The sequence below is a fragment of the Ananas comosus genome, linkage group 13, assembly GCF_001540865.1.
Source record: "Ananas comosus cultivar F153 linkage group 13, ASM154086v1, whole genome shotgun sequence".
In the NCBI taxonomy this organism is placed as follows: Eukaryota; Viridiplantae; Streptophyta; class Magnoliopsida; order Poales; family Bromeliaceae; genus Ananas; species Ananas comosus.
The window spans coordinates 2,068,622-2,085,072 of NC_033633.1; positions in this window are offsets into that span (position 1 = coordinate 2,068,622).

Genomic DNA, 16,451 nt, shown 5'->3' on the forward strand with positions numbered 1-16,451 from the left:
AGCCCCCGAAGTACCCGCGAACGCAATCCAAGGGCCGCGGACCGCAGCGGTGCACGATCTGTGGTAGGAACCATGAGCCGAGGACGTGTGATCAGCGGGAGGGGAAGTGGTTCACGTGTGGACAGGCGGGCCATATCAGCCGCTACTGTCCAGTGAGGGCTTCGCCTGCCCCTTCGGTCGCATCGACTCCGGCGACTCCGGCGCATTATAAAGGAGTCCTACCTGCTGCGTCATCGGCTGGACTTGCGATGGTACCACGCCAGCCTGAGGCGACGAGATCTGCTTCGAGCGGGCGGGTGTTCGCCGCCCAAACTCAAGACGAGGAACCTGCTGAGGCGGAGAATCGACATGTGTTCGCAGGTATGGTTTTAATTGACGGAGTTCGCTCCAGGGCTATGTTTGATACAGGCGCTACACATTCGTTCATCAGTAGGTCATTTGCACGCATGCATAACATAGAACTACAAGAGAGTAAAAGCACTTGGAGAGTATCGGGCCCCGGACGTGATTTTCTAGTCTGTAAGGAGTGTTCGTCTTGTCCGGTGCGGTTGGGCGATTGGATAATGCCCATCCGTATGTTGGTGCTTAAGAAGTTGAAAGACTTCGACGTCATCTTAGGAATGGATTGGCTCTCGAAATACTATGCGACTATTCACTGCAGAAGTAAAGTGATTACGTTTCGCGAGCCGGGCTAGGAAGAGTTCGTCTACCGGGCTTGTAGAAGCCCATACTTCGCCGCCACGGCATCGGCGACGAGAGCAAGGAAGTTAGTCAACAACGGTTGTACGGCCTACTTGGCGACCGTTGTAGAAGTCGAGAGGACGACTCCTACGCTCGAGGAGCTGTCTGTGGTTCGGGAATTTCTAGATATATTTCCCGCGGAGTTACCGGGAATGCCGCCAGACCGAAAAATCGAGTTCGTGATAGACTTGGTTCCAGGAACCGCGCCTATCTCGAAGGTTCCGTATCGGATGGCGCCGGCGGAATTGAAGGAGTTGTGGGCTCAGTTATTGGATCTCCTTGATAAGGAATTTATACGGCCAAGTGTATCGCCGTGGGGAGCCCCGGTTCTATTCGTGCGAAAGAAGGACGGATCGTTTCGACTCTGCGTAGATTATCGCGAGTTGAACAAAGTCACGATCAAGAACAAGTACCCCTTGCCAAGGATTGACGATCTGTTTGATCAGTTGCAAGGGTCTCGAGTTTATTCAAAGATTGACCTGCAATCCGGTTATCACCAACTCAAGATTAAGCCGGAAGATGTGCAAAAGATCGCGTTTCGCACGTGGTATGGACTATGAATTCACGGTCATGCCGTTTAGGCTTACTAACTCCCCGGCAACGTTCATGGATCTGATGAATTGTGTCTTCAAGGAGTATTTGGACCGATTTGTCGTGGTCTTCATAGATGATATCTTGGTCTACTCTCGTAGCGACGAGGAACATGCTGAGCATTTGAGAATAGTGCTTCAAGTCCTACAGGAGGAGAAGCTGTATGCTAAGTTTAAGAAATGCGACTTTTCGCTTTAAGAGGTTGCATTTCTTGGGCATGTTATTTCCGAGGGTGGAGTATTTGTTGACCCGAGGAAAGTGGAGGCGATCAAGGATTGGCCTCGCCCGACTAACGTCACGGAAGTTCGAAGCTTCGTGGGTTTAGTGGGTTATTATAGACGGTTCGTGGAGAGATTCTCGAAGATCGTGGGTCCACTTACTCGTCTGACTCGGAAAGGCACCAAGTTCATTTGGAGTGACGAGTGCGACCGGAGTTTTCAAGAGTTGAAGGATAGATTAACTTCGACTCCGGTGCTCGCCTTACCGGTGCAAGACGAAGACTTTGTGGTGTATAGCGACGCGTCACATTCGGGCTTAGGGTGTGTGCTGATGCAAGGCGGGAAGGTGATCGCTTATGCGTCCCGTCAGCTGAAGAGCTATGAGAAGAATTACCCTGTCCACAATTTAGAGTTGGCCGCAGTGGTGTTTGCCCTCAAGTTATAGAGGCACTACTTGTATGGTGCGCGTTACGAGATATACACAGACCACAAGAGTCTAAAGTACATATTCACGCAAAAGGAGCTCAATATGCATCAGCGGCGGTGGTTGGAACTGCTGAAGGATTTCGATGTGACGATCCTATACCACCCCGGAAAAGCAAATGTGGTGGCCGACGCACTTAGCAGAAAGTCAGTGGAGAATCTTGCTATGTTGGTCACACATCAGGAGCCACTGTGGAGAGAGATGGAGCGATTAGATCTCGAAGTGGTCGCTCCGGAAATCCCATCTATGCTTACGGCTCTCGTTGCCCAACTGACCTTGTTGGAGCGGATTAAGAATTTGCAACCTGCGGACCCCAATCTCCAAAAGGTGCGGCGAGACATCGAGAGTAGACACGGCGGTGATTTCAGTGTAGACGCTGAGGGTGCGCTTCGGTTTCGAAACTGATGGTGCGTACCGGAGAACGAGGAGGTCCGAAAGTTAATATTGTAAGAGGCACATCGGACTCCTTATAATATTCACCCCGGCAGCACCAAGATATACCGTGATCTGAAGATGCAGTATTGGTGGTTGGGCATGAAAGCAGAGATTGGGCGCTATGTAGCGCAGTGCCTAATATGCCAACAAGTGAAGGCTGAGCGTCGATTTCCAGCGGGAAAGCTCCAAAGTTTACCTATCCCCGTTTGAAAATGGGAGAATATAGCTATGGACTTCGTGGTCGGATTGCCCCGTTCGATGGGTGGCCACGACGCGATCTGGGTGATTGTGGATCGTATGACCAAGTCGGCACACTTTCTACCAATTCACACCACCTGGTCGGGCGACAAGTTGGCGCAGATATACTTGGATGACGTTGTGAGGTTGCACGGGGTTCCGAAGTCGATCGTGTCAGATCGAGACCCCCTTTTTACTTCGCACTTTTGGAAAAGCCTGCAAGAAGCACTTGGCACACGGCTCGATTTCAGCACCGCGTTTCATCCTCAAACAGATGGACAGTCATAGAGGACTATATAGATTCTGGAGGATATGTTGCGGGCGTGTCATTGACTAAAAGGGTAGTTGGGCAAACCATTTGAGGATGGCCGAGTTCGCCTACAATAACAGTTATCAAGTTAGCATTGGTATGGCAACGTTCGAGGTCCTATATGGACGGAAGTGCCGATCCCCTATATGTTGGAGCGATGTAGGTGAACCTACGGCATTGAGCCCAGACATATTGCGAGAGGCGGAAGAGAAGGTCCGTCTCGCTCGCGAGAGGCTACTTACGGCACAGTCGAGGCAAAAGAGCTATTCTGAGAAACGCCGTAGAGATTTGGAATTCACGATAGGTGACCGCGTTTTCCTGAAGGTTTCGCCGATGAGAGGTGTGAAACGCTTCGGAGTGCGAGGAAAGCTAAGTCCCCGATATATCAGACCGTTCGAAGTGTTGGAACGTATTGGAGTAGTAGCATATAGACTAGCATTACCGCCGAAGCTCGCGGGCGTGCATAATGTGTTCCACGTCTCCAACCTTTGCAAGTATATTTCCGATCCTGAGCATGTTATGTACTACGAACCGCCGGATCTACAAGAGGATTTGAGCTATAAAGAATTTCCGGCGATGATTATTGCTCGAGAAGTGCGGAAATGGAGGAATCGTGAGATTCCCTACGTGAAGATTCGTTGGACCAATCACAGAGATAGTGAGGCTACGTGGGAACTCGAGGAATCGATGAAAGTGCATTATCCTCATCTTTTCACAGAAATGCAATGAGGTATGAGTTGTTGAATTCGTTTCAAGGACGAAACTCCTTTTTATGAGTGGAGGAGTAAGGAAGTGAATTCTCGAAATACGAGAGTTAGACTTCGTTCAAAATCAACCAAGGGTCGTGTTGGTGAGCTTAGGAAAAGCCAAAGATGTCAAAATCACCAAAAATGCATTGGAAACGAGTTCACGAGAGCAAATAGTGCAAAACCTGCACTGGAGCAAAACTGCTCTCGGGGACCGGTCCCTGGCAGGGAGGGACCGGTCTCATCGGCTAGTAGTTGCAGGGATCCTTGAGGCAACCGATTCCTGACAAGGAGAGACCGGTCCCCGAACGTGACCCTAGTGAGAAAAGCCAAAATTTGACTAAGTCCCGAAAATCCCGCTCTCGGGAACCGGTCTCTCGGTCAAGGACCAGTCTCCCGGGGACCGGTCTCTCAGGGAAGGATCGGTTCCCGAACGCGTGACCCGAGCTGAAGCTCTCCGGGACCGGTCCCAAGTCGGGGAGACCGGTGTAAGAAAATTAAGTGTACGCAGCGGAAGAAAATAACATAATTAAAAATTTTTCTTGAAAACCAAAGATCACCTCGTGTTTCGTTTTATATCATTAGTAATAGATCTAATTGATCTAATAAAAAAGAATCTATATTTTATTTTACCTCGCGCGGGTCGAGATCACCACGAAGTCAACAATCGTTGGTAAAATTTGTTCGTCCTCGGTTAGCCGCGCACGCGCTCGGCCTCTACTCGTGTCCACACGAAATCACGCCCTTGATCGAATTAGACGACCGCTTCAATCCGTCCCTTGCGTTGACTTGAGAAAGATGAATCAATCTTCTAGATGTGCTAGCAACTTTTTAAAGATCGAAACCGATGAATTAACTGTGGAGAACTTGAGGAAGAAAGAGGATTGACGACTTGGGTTTTCTATTTCTCTTGTATTAATTTCCATTAATTTTAATGTCATATGACATATATTTATAATGAGAAAACCCTAACGTAATCCTAATCAAAATCCTATTCCGATTAGATTATCCATTAACCCACAAGTTGGTTATAATATTAACCGAATTCCGAATCCTAATTCTAATTCGATTCGTGTGTAACATTTACACATAAGTCCTCATATTATTTACTAACGATTAGTAAATACACCATGCAACTTTTACATATAAATACCTCTAATTTGCAACAATTGCAAATTAGTCCTTTTACTAATAAATTAGTAAACTTTAGTATTTAACCATATTGTAATTATAATTAATCCATCCGATAAACTTCTTTTATCGTCTCCTAAATATCGATCATGCACGATTTCTTATGTGTGTGACCTAATAGGTTCAATTCTGTCTGGTAGTGAGATATGATGCGATCCCTATCTACATCATCATCGAAACTCCTTTCGATGGCTCAAACTCTTTTGACTCTGCCCTAATAGAATAATTAATTGCTAATTATTTCTATTGGTTCCCACAATCCACCAGTGACGCCTAGCAGCATGTAGTGGCAATCCAGTCAGAAGTGAATATCGGATTAAACCTCTAGGTGCAATTACCGTACAATACAATCCTTCTATCGCATAGTTCCAACTGAGTGAAGGTCATGGAATATTCGTTAAACCCCATCACCCGTCATATGACAAATTTGATCAGACAGAAGCTCTTATGGTTACTCTTGGAAACATCTTTCCATACACCATGTTACCCCAGCCGAGGATTTCTGAGCTTTGCCTTACAAATAGTATAGAACTAATTATCTCTCTACCGAGAGCGATAGATCCCCTATAAACACACCCATTCCTGATATGAACCGACCGCAGCCAATATATACTACTAAGACCCATGGCTAGGATCAGAGTTTGTTGCATAGTCAAACTACAGTAGCCTCATATTGAATGGCCGTGGTGTCGCAGGTCTAAGGATCAGTTGTACCACTGCAACATCGAACCAGTTACTGACGAATGAGTAGACATCCAAGTAACTGTTCGTAGTTGGTCACGCTCAGTACCTTTGTTCTCCAACAACCACCTGCATGTTCGCTCCAGTGTCCCCACACTGATGACTCGAGATTCGTCATCCCAAAGGGAAGCGACACACATATCAATCTTACCGAATCAATCATCGTCCCCATAATAATCCTCCGATTGAGAGCATTTATGAATTAATCACCAATAATATGTATCTCAAATTTTCAACTCTTGAGAATACATATTATCATCTTATTAATTCAAAGGACGATTCATGGACACATTTAACATGAATGGAATAAAAGACCCAATTATATAAATAATAAAGATTAAGTACAAAAATATGTCTCATAGAACATAAAATGCGTCAGCCTGATAGGCTTATAGGGCATACAACTAACAACCGGTTCCTCTGGGCGGAAAATGCCCAGTGAGGGGTAGTGCATAGAGATGAAAGTTGAGGGACTTATTGGGATATTGTTACAATAGAGGGCTTAAGGGTCTCTCTCTTCCTCTCATTTTCTCATTTCACTCTCCCCCTCTCTCACGCTCTCTTTATCCCTTTCTCTCTCTAGAAGGGAAAGAACAAAAGAGAAGAAGAAGAAGAAAAGAGAAGGAAAAAAAGGAGGAAAAGGATGGAGAAGAAGAAGATCAAGCTTGGGAGGCTTTTGGACCTCTCCCTCTTCTTCTCTTTTCATTTGGAAGCTACACAAGAGGTAGGCTTCTAACCCTAGCTTATGAAACTTAGGGTTTTTGGGTTTTGGGTTTTGGAAATGGGGTCAAATGGACCCCTAGCACCATTGTTGGTAGATTGAAGCTAAAGTTAGGGTTCCAAATTGCAAATGGCAAGATGGGAACCCTAGGGCTCCAAAAGAGGGTTTTTCGTAAAGTATGAGATTGATCTCATTTGAGACCTTGTAAACCTAATTCGTAGATGCCAAAACGCGGGGGCGAAGTCCGATTTAGCATTCGTCAAGTGGGTCAAGAGCTATCGGCAAAATAAGGCCGATTGAGCATCATTTTGGACCAAGAAGACCGAGACTTCGTCGTAACGTCCGTTGGAGGGCATTTCTAGAGCCTCCATACCCTCAAGAGGTGGGGGGTGTCATTCCGAAGCATCCGGGTTTCCTTTTATATCTAAGTTAATTTTATTCATCATATGTGGATTGTGCATTATAGGATTAGTAGAAGTATATTTCTATTCCTTGCATGCTTATTTAGTAGTGTAGCGGTATGGGCTTAACACTTGGACTAGGGAGGCATGAGGATTGGGTCTTGAGACAAAGAATCCTATAGTGGCAAAAGAGATGAACTTGGACATAGCCTAGTAGAGTGGTATTGAACTAGTGTAGTAGAAACACTAAACAAGAACGAGTGGCGTGTCAACTAACTAGAAAACTTACTACAATGATCGAACGAGTGGCATCAAGTCTAGTGTAGTAAACATGACATGGTTCTAGGGATAGTAGAGATCTCAGCATCTAGGATGCATTGTATATTGTGCAGTAGAGGCACGTTGCCCTTGTAGATAGGGTATCCTCTTGTGAGGATTGGATCATACTCACTAGTTTGTTTTCGCTGTCGGTGGTCGCTCCACCGTGGCACGAGTCTCCGGAGTACTTCACTAGGGGCAGACGTAATTGTCCCGTAGACGGTCTCGGTATGCGAGTGCAGCTTCTCCTCGCCTATGAGATTGAGAGTGAGTCGAGGGTTTAACCTACGGGTTAACCAAGTAGATTGGGTAATAAACATGGAATGCATAGTAGATTTGCATTATTATCTTGAGTAGACATAGTGTATGTTGTAGTTTACATTACTATGCACTTTTATATACTCATGACATAATACTAGCATGATAGTAGTTGTTGCATGCATTATTATCATTGATGGCATGATAGAGTAGTTGCAGTTTATTTCTACATATCTATCTATCTCTCTATCTGTGCCAGCTTAGACCTAGTGGGAAAACCGGCGGCGTCGGCGGCCGAACCCACTGGGAACTATATTTATATAGTTTTCACTCTATGTGGTTTTGGACTACAGGTACACACAGGGGCGAGCCGAGCGAGGATCGCGGCAAGGGCATAGCGCCCTAAGTGAGTTAGTTAGTAGCATTCCGTTGTGCATTAGAGTACCCTCGTGTACTAGATACCATGTATATTTTGGATAGAAATTGGAGAGCCATGATGTATTTTGGAAAATATGTATTTACATTTTGGAAGATGAAAATGTAATGTAATCAAATGATGTAACTATTGAATGGTTGTAATAGTTAGACTATCTCTCTTTATACACTGGTATTGTAACATACCAGATTTTGGTATAAAAATAAAAATAAATAAAAATAGTGTGAGAAACTATTTTTATTGGATTTATAGAAGTAAAACATAAGTCAGAAGTGACTTGTGCTGAAATCGGAATGAAAACAGAATATTTAGAATTTTCTGTTGGAAACGGGACAGATAAATTAGCAGAAAATGTACAATCTCAGAAAATTATGAAAATTGGAGGATATGTCGGAAATATTTTTATGATGCTAGATTTAAAGTTTCATATTATTCTGATCGGAAATATTTTTATGATGCTAGATTTAAAGTTTCATATTATTCTGACACCCGTAGAGTGAGAAATAAAATCCAACAGCTATCTGATAAAGATTACAGTTCGGTACAGTTTTCAGTGACCAAACGAGGTCGAAACTGGAAACTTAAGATATATTCTTACTCAGTACGTTAAATCGAGCCTGCCTGTCAAATTTGAGCCCAAACGGAAACTCAAAAGGGCTCCAACTGTTCCGAACTGCTAAACTGCTGCTTGGAGTGAATAGTATTGGAGGGTGTTGACTAAAGAAGCTGATGCTTCTTCTTCTTCCTTCAGCCGTGCACACCCACACACACCTCACGCACGCATGGAGGGAGAGGGAAAACCCTCCTTTCTCTCTCTAGATTCCTCTCTCATCTCTTTATATTTATCGCTCAAATTCGCGGCGTTGGTGGAGAAGATGCTCGTGAACGCGTTGGGAGCGACGGATCGAGCTTTCGTGCACCCGTTGGAGCGGCGTGTTTTCGTCGCGGCGTTCACATTGTGGTAAGCTTTTGGGATTTGGCTTAATCCTTCACATTAAGTGTTCTAATGCCCTCTAATGAGCTTTGTTAGCGTGTTGCTATATTTAATTTAGATTATTTGGAGGTTAATTCATGTTAGAGCTCAAAAATGAAGTTTTGTAAAATATGAGGGTTTGATCTCATTTGACCTTACGTAAACCTAATTGCTAGGTAAACGAACGCGATGGCGAAGTCGGTTCGGCGATTCATCGAGCCATTGCGAAGTTATTAAAGAAACGGACGTTTAGGCTTTGTTTCCGCCTGGAGGGCCGAGGCGACATCGTAAACCCATGAAAACGGATTTGAAGCATCGTGGCACATAACCGAAAACCTTTAATTTCCGGATCATGGATTGGAGGCCGTTCAGGTGGTCGCGCGAGAGATCAGGCCAAACCGGGTGTCGGGTGCCGCGGGAGGGCGATTGCAAGTGTCGACAAGCAATCGGAATGCGAAATGAGGTGGGTTGTGCTTACCGAAGCGACTAGGTCGCCTGTATGTCTAAGTAAAGTGAATTCATATTGATGTATATAAATGCTAGATGGATGCATGTAGTAAATGCTAAAGAAAATGCATGCTAAAGATGTAATATAGAAATGCTAGAATGCATGATGATGTAATATAAATGATGCTAGTTAAAAGCATGAGATAAATGATATTTGCATGTTAACAAAAAGTAGAGAACATGCTAGTTGTAAAGTATAATGATAAGTTGTAAAGGATGCTAAATAAATGCATGAATGATGTGGTATAGAAATGATAGAATATATGCATTGGTTAATAATAGTTGGATGCATGTCATGGAAATGCTAAATGTAAGCATATGGCTAATACTAAAATATACTTGATAATCATGTTATAGAGATACTAATGTTAAAAAAAGGATATGGGCATGCGGACATATATATATATATATATATATATATATATATATGCACGTAGATCGAGTGGCATTAAACCTAGAGTCATGGACATAGGTTGAACATGGATGATATGAACCTAGTGTGAATAAATATAGGTTGGACATGAACCTAGTGTTAAAGAACATAGGTTGGACATCAAGTGGCATTAAACCTAGTGTCTTGAACATAGGTTGAACAAGTATAGTGTGAACTTAGTGTCATGAACCTAACAAACACTTGTAGCATTTGAGTATATATATTTTGTATCATTCATGCATGATAGGGCTAAGTACATGTGAATCTTGATTGCTTTCAATGACATATTTCTAACGAAGTTGAACATAGAGAAAGGTAGAACCATAATGGACATGTATGTTAGGACCCTATTATTTTGTGAATGTGAGAGTTGGACTTGGACATTAGTAAACAAAGGTGACATGGACAATAGAGACATTGATTGGCATAGAGAACATAGTTGTTAAACATAGTTTAACCAAGAGTGGCATTGAGGCAAGAATGACCTAGAGAGAGGCATGAATAAATAGGTAGAAAACCTATTATGATTGTGGCATTTGTGGCATTGTGGCTTATGGCTATACATTCCTAAATTGGGAATTGGATATACTCACACTGAGAAGGTGTTTGGCTTAGCTTTTAAAAAGCACTTTTGGGCTGAAAAGTGATTTTCGGCTCAATAGAGCGTTTGGCAACTCACTTTTAAAATCTGATTCTGCTTTTAAGAATCAGAAAACTGATTTTGAAGGCCCCAGAATCAGAAGCAGAAAAAAACTGCTTCTTAAAATCTGATTCTGATTTTGGATTAAAACTTTAATTTTTTATTTTTATTTTAATTTCAATATTTAAATTTAAATTTTATTTTAATTTTTAATTTTCAGATTTATTTTTAAAATTTTAAATTTTAACATTTAAATTTTAAATTTTGAAAAATAAATTTCAAATTTTAAATTTTAATTTAAAATTTCAAATCGCAAATTTTAGATTTCAAATTTTCAAATTTGAAATTTGAAATTTCAAATTTCAAATTCAATTGAAATTTGAAATTTGAAATTTGAATGTAAAAAATTTAAAATTTTTAAATTTCAAATTATAATTTTTAATCTTCAAATTATAAATTTTAAAATTTTAAATTTTAAATTTAACCTTTGAAATTTAAAATTAAAATTTATATTTTTAAATATTAATATTTAATATATTATATTTTATAATTATTTATATTTTTAAATTTAAATTTTAAATTTCAAAGGTTAAATTTAAAATTTAAATTTTAAATTTCAAATTTTAAATTTAATATTTTAAATTTTATAATTATTTTAAATTTAAATTTTTAAATTTAAATTTTAAATTTTAAATATATTTTAAAATATTATTTTATATTTTATATTTCATAATTATTTATATTTTTACATTTAAATTTTAAATTTTATTTAAATTCTAAATTTAAAGTTTGAAAATTTAATTTATATTTATATTTTTATATATTAAAATTTTATATTTTAAAATTCATAATTATATATATTTTTAAATTTATATTTATATTTTTAAATTTTAAATTTCATAATTATTTAAAATTTTAAAATTTATATTTTAAAATTTTATATTTTAAAATTCATAAATATATATATTTTTAGATTCATATTTATATTTTTAATTTTTAAATTTCATAATTATTTAAAATTTTAAAATTTAAAATTTAAATTTTTAATTTTCAAATTTTAAATTTAGATTTTAAATTATTTTAAAATAAATTTAATAAAAATATTAATTTATGCAAACATCAAAAAAAAGTTGCCAAACAGCTTTTCAAAATCACTTCAGAAAAATCACTTTTATTTAAACTCTGCCAAACGCTCTACAGCTTTTAACCAAAATCACTTCTCCAAACTAAAATCACTTTTTCAGAAATCATTTTTTCAGAAGCGAGGCCAAACAGGCCCTGAGTCTTTGCTTAAGGGTGGTAGCTCCCCCTCAAGCGGTGCATTCCGGAATTATCACCACGGGAGCGCGGTCCCTAAAGACGGTCCCTCGGGTCTTGCAGTGCTTAGAGCCTCCACGATCAAAAAGGGATTTTGAGTTGTTGAGTTCGAGGAGAACTGGGTGAACCTCGATGCAATTGGGTAAAAGCCAAGTGAATGTACATTAAGCGTTATGAGCTATAGATTGAGTATCCCTGTCGAGTGGATTTGGGACTGAGGTGTATGTGAGACGTCCATTACCTCGAGCCTGGTATTGGTGCGATATTCCGCAGTTGATTGACTCGAGACCGAGTCGGGTGGTTAGCTTGGCTAGGGTAGAGAAAAACCTTAGAAGCAAGTAACCAATGATTGTAAAGTGACAAGATGTATAAAATTATGGAAAAGCTATGAATAGCATGATAGAAAGTAAAATCCTTCATTCTACTTGTATAGTTGCATGATTCGCATATAGCATGGCATTATTGCATTCGTAAAGCAAGGCATGGTTTTATTAGTTGCATAATAAAAATATATATCTATCTGTTTATTGAACTAACTTGCAGTTGCCTTTTTTGAACCTATTGGTCGAGCTTTTCCCTTGGGTGGCCGTACCCACTGGGAACCATGGAGTTGGTTCTCACCCCATATTGTTTTGGGGTGTTACAGGTTCACGCGTGAGCTGCGCGGCGGCGCGAGGCGAGGGCGTAGCATCATAGTTAGCGCTCTACCACCGAGACGAGAGATAGCGGTACCCCGAGTCGGTTACTTAAGGATGTAAAGAATGAAAAGAATCAAGTTGTAATAATCATATTAAATCGGATTGTATTTGGAAGTTAAGTGAAAGCTAATGTAAGAATCTAATGAGATTTGTGATGCAAAAATGTATGAATGTGAATGCATGTAATAACATAGAATGTGTTATGTTGTTTGATACCTTCCATTATGCAATCTTGATTGAAATGTGTTCCTGGTTGGAACTTCGCACATTGTATTGATTGCTATGTCTTGAACGTACAGGGGAGACTCTGTCTGCAGTACAGGGGAAACTCTGTCCATTCGGCGATCTGTTGGCGTGCCCGAAACCAACCAAATAGGCGGGCTCGGGGCGTGACAGGTATATTACTTGTGTTCTTGCTCTTAGATGTATTACACTTGCGTGCATCGTATTTGATCATGTATGTTATTTAAGCAAATTCCTAGGTGCTTAATTGTACATGATCTGGTTGCTTAGCCTTGGGCGGACAGGAGAGGTGCTGTCCGTTCGACGTCCGTCCGCCGCGCCCGAACCGGACCAGATTGGTAGCGGTATCGGGGCGGGGGCGTGACACGCCGGCCTCGAGCTGGGTTGAGCTCGGCTCTAGTGGTTCTGGGTTGGCCGCAGTGAGCTCGGACGGGGACGGCGGGGGCCAGCGGGGGAGACGCCGGAGATGGGCCTCAACCCGAGGTTGAAGACTCCACAGGTTAAGGTGACATCCAGAGGCCGACAGCCACGGTGGTTGGAACAAAATGAGAGAGAAGTTGAGAGGGAGGTTCTTCCGGCGGCCGGAGCAGCTTGCCGGATGCCGGGACGTGAGAACGGTGAGGGCAGGGAAGGGCTGAGGTCAGCTAGGGTTGGCTGGGGGGTGATGGTCGGCTAGGGCTAGGGTTTGAACAAGAAAACCCTAACAGCCCTATTTATACCAAACGTAATTTTGCAGCGAACCCCCTCAAGGTTGATTATTCACAGTCCAGCCCTCGACAGCACGTGTATTTTGCACTCCCGCACCTCGACGTTCGAAACCGTGCAAAACGGTACATAAAATATTGGACCTTTCGCAATTTTTCCATTTTGCCGATTTCGACCTCTCAGCGAAGATTTCGCTATTCCCGAAGATCTGTCCGTCGGATTTTCGATCGGATTGCGCCAGCGCGTTCAGCACGACTGGGGCATTGAATCTACAACTTGTTTCATCTCATTTGGTTACTGAATTGCGACGAAACCCATCCCCTCTCCAATTTTCCAAACACCACGCATGTACAAATGTGTAAACCCACTAAACCTTAAATTCAAAGTCGAATTTGAATCCCCTACCCCCAGTAGGTACCTGAAACATCCTCCACCCAACTCCAGGTCACATGCATAGGGCACGAGGGGTTTTAAAATGCAAGAATGGCATGGAACAAAAACCCTCTTTTCGATAAAACTCCTTTTTCTCGAAAATCGTGCATCAAAATCCAAATCCGTCAATGCCATTGGTTCCAGAATAGCTGAACCGAATGAAACGAGCTATTGGATTGCTATGAACGGAGTCCGATACACGCCAGAAGCCATATCTACTCATCAGCCTCTTCGGAAAACCGGAGTTACTATTCACCTTAAGTGATTAGTAATGATCACGTAACTTCACCATTCTAACTCGTTTTCTCCTGAAACTTGACAAGCGCTTATGTAATTAAATTACACACAAAAATATTATCAACAGAGAGTTTAGCTACACTGCCAAAATCTCAGTCCTTACAACATACTACACTTGCCCTTTCTATTCCCAACGCCTTCGTCCATAACATTACAAATATGCGTAGATCTGGGTCGTCTCTTTTTTCTTCTCCCACGTGGTGGAAGTATAAGTGAATTATATGACTCGATCCAATAACGACGATTGGGAACGAGGTGGAACTGCGGTTTATAAGCCTTACGATAGGATGCGACAGTATACCAAAGAGAACATAAGCCATAATAACCTATGTTCATGTGTGAAGAACTATAATATGACAAAATATGTGAACAAGCGATTTATGTGATTTGCAAACACAAACATGAACAAGTAGAATCTCTTCCATTGATAATCACTTGGTATTGATCATCCCTTCCAGTAAGTACATCGCTCGTGAGCTCTAAATCGTCGAACTGTATATGCTCTAGCACATGACATTCAGCTATTGATGGTGTTATCAACAGTCTAGACACGATGAATGGTTCACTGCGTCCAGACACAATGAATGGTTCACCATGTTCCTTGGCCCTAAGGGCATGTTTGGTTCACTTCTTTTTCACCCTGGAATCGGAATCGGAATGGGCCGAATCCGTTTGTGGGTGTTTGGTACGCGAAAGTCCCATTCCGATTCTGATTCCCGAGTGGAATGGGAATCCCCCAATCACCTCTTTCTCCAATTCGGCCTAAAAGGCCGGATTGAAAGTTGAATCCGGACAGAATGGATATTTATTTAGATTAAATTTATTTTTTCAACTTTTTAATTAAAATATGAGTTTAAATCTAGAAATTAAATATATAATTTTAAATTTTAATTTGAACTTGAGTTAAAATTAAAATTTAATCGTATTTCAAATCTAACTTATGAATTTGAATTTAAATTAAATTTGAATTTAATTAAAGTTTTGTTCAAATTTTATTTAAAACTTAAAGTATGTTAAGGATTTTATAAGTTGGCAGATTTCGTGAAGGGTTTGGATAGAGTCTCGAAGAATTAGAAGATGAAGATTGACGAAAAGAATTGAAGTTTTGTGATCAAAGACCCTTGAGAACTCAGGTATGATTAGAGACAATTTGTGGTGAAGTTTTCATTATTAAAAGATGTTTAGAAGACTTGTTTTTCTTTTCATTTTTTTTAAAAAGTTTTCTGAAAAAAATCAGGGGTCGGGGACCGGTCCTTGATCAGAGGGACCGGACCCATCAAGCTTCTCTGCGTAGAAGTTTTGGGAGACCGGTCTCTGGTCTTGAGGACCGGTCCCCGTAAGTGGTTTTCCTTGTTGCGCAGGGAGGGACCGGTCTCTAAATTGAGGACCGGTTCCCGTACGCATATTTTGACATCTACGCAGCGTAAGACCGGACCTCACCTTGGAGGACCGGTCCCCCAAGGACCGGTCTCCTCGAGAGGAGGACCGGTCTCCTCGAGAGGACCGGACCCTGAGACCGTCGTCTGTTTTTAAATTCGAGTTTTTGGAATCCTAGTCTATCTAGAAGTCTTCTAAACCTATAAATATGATATGAGGATCTCCATATGACCTGAGTTGAGCAAGATAATCTTTTAGAAACCCGAACGGCTTGATTTGAGTTTTTTTGATTCATGTTTCTCAAGATCAAGTTTTAGATCACCGGTTTGATTCTTCAGTTTTTGATTCAAACTTTCTTTAAGGATCAAATTGGTGATGTTTTGATTTGGATTTCTCCTCATATCATATGTGCTTTCAAAGAGTTTAAATCACCATAAATTGTTAAATCTCTACGAGCTTCGGATGGAGCGTTAGCGCGTGGATTTCGCGTGAAGACCGTGGATTCGGTGGGCGTTTCGTGGAATCGAGGCGTGAGTGGCTGCAAGGATTTGCAGTGTGATCGGTTGGAGGATTTCAAGCGATCGAGGACTGGCAAAGATATTCTACAACGAGAATTCGGTATTTCGAATCTTGTATTTTTGATAAATCACTTGTACTCATATTTTCTTAGTGGATTTCTTTGTGTGGTCGGTCCCGTGGGTTTTTCTCTCCGGTTTGGAGTTTTCCCACGTTAATTCTCGGTGTGCTGATTTTATTTTTCCGCATTCTATTTTAATTTTGCATCGAGTTTCGAGATTGTTGCCGTTTACACCTATTCACCCCCCTCTAGGTGTCTTTTACCTTTTAGATCCTAGGGATCCATAACTTACAAAGTAAATTTATGGATTCAAATTAAAATTTAAATTGTAATTTTAAGTTTGAATTTGAATAGATCAAAATTTAGTTTTAAATTTGGAATTATCCACTCAACTTCAAAGTTCAATCACCTTTTTTTCCAATCC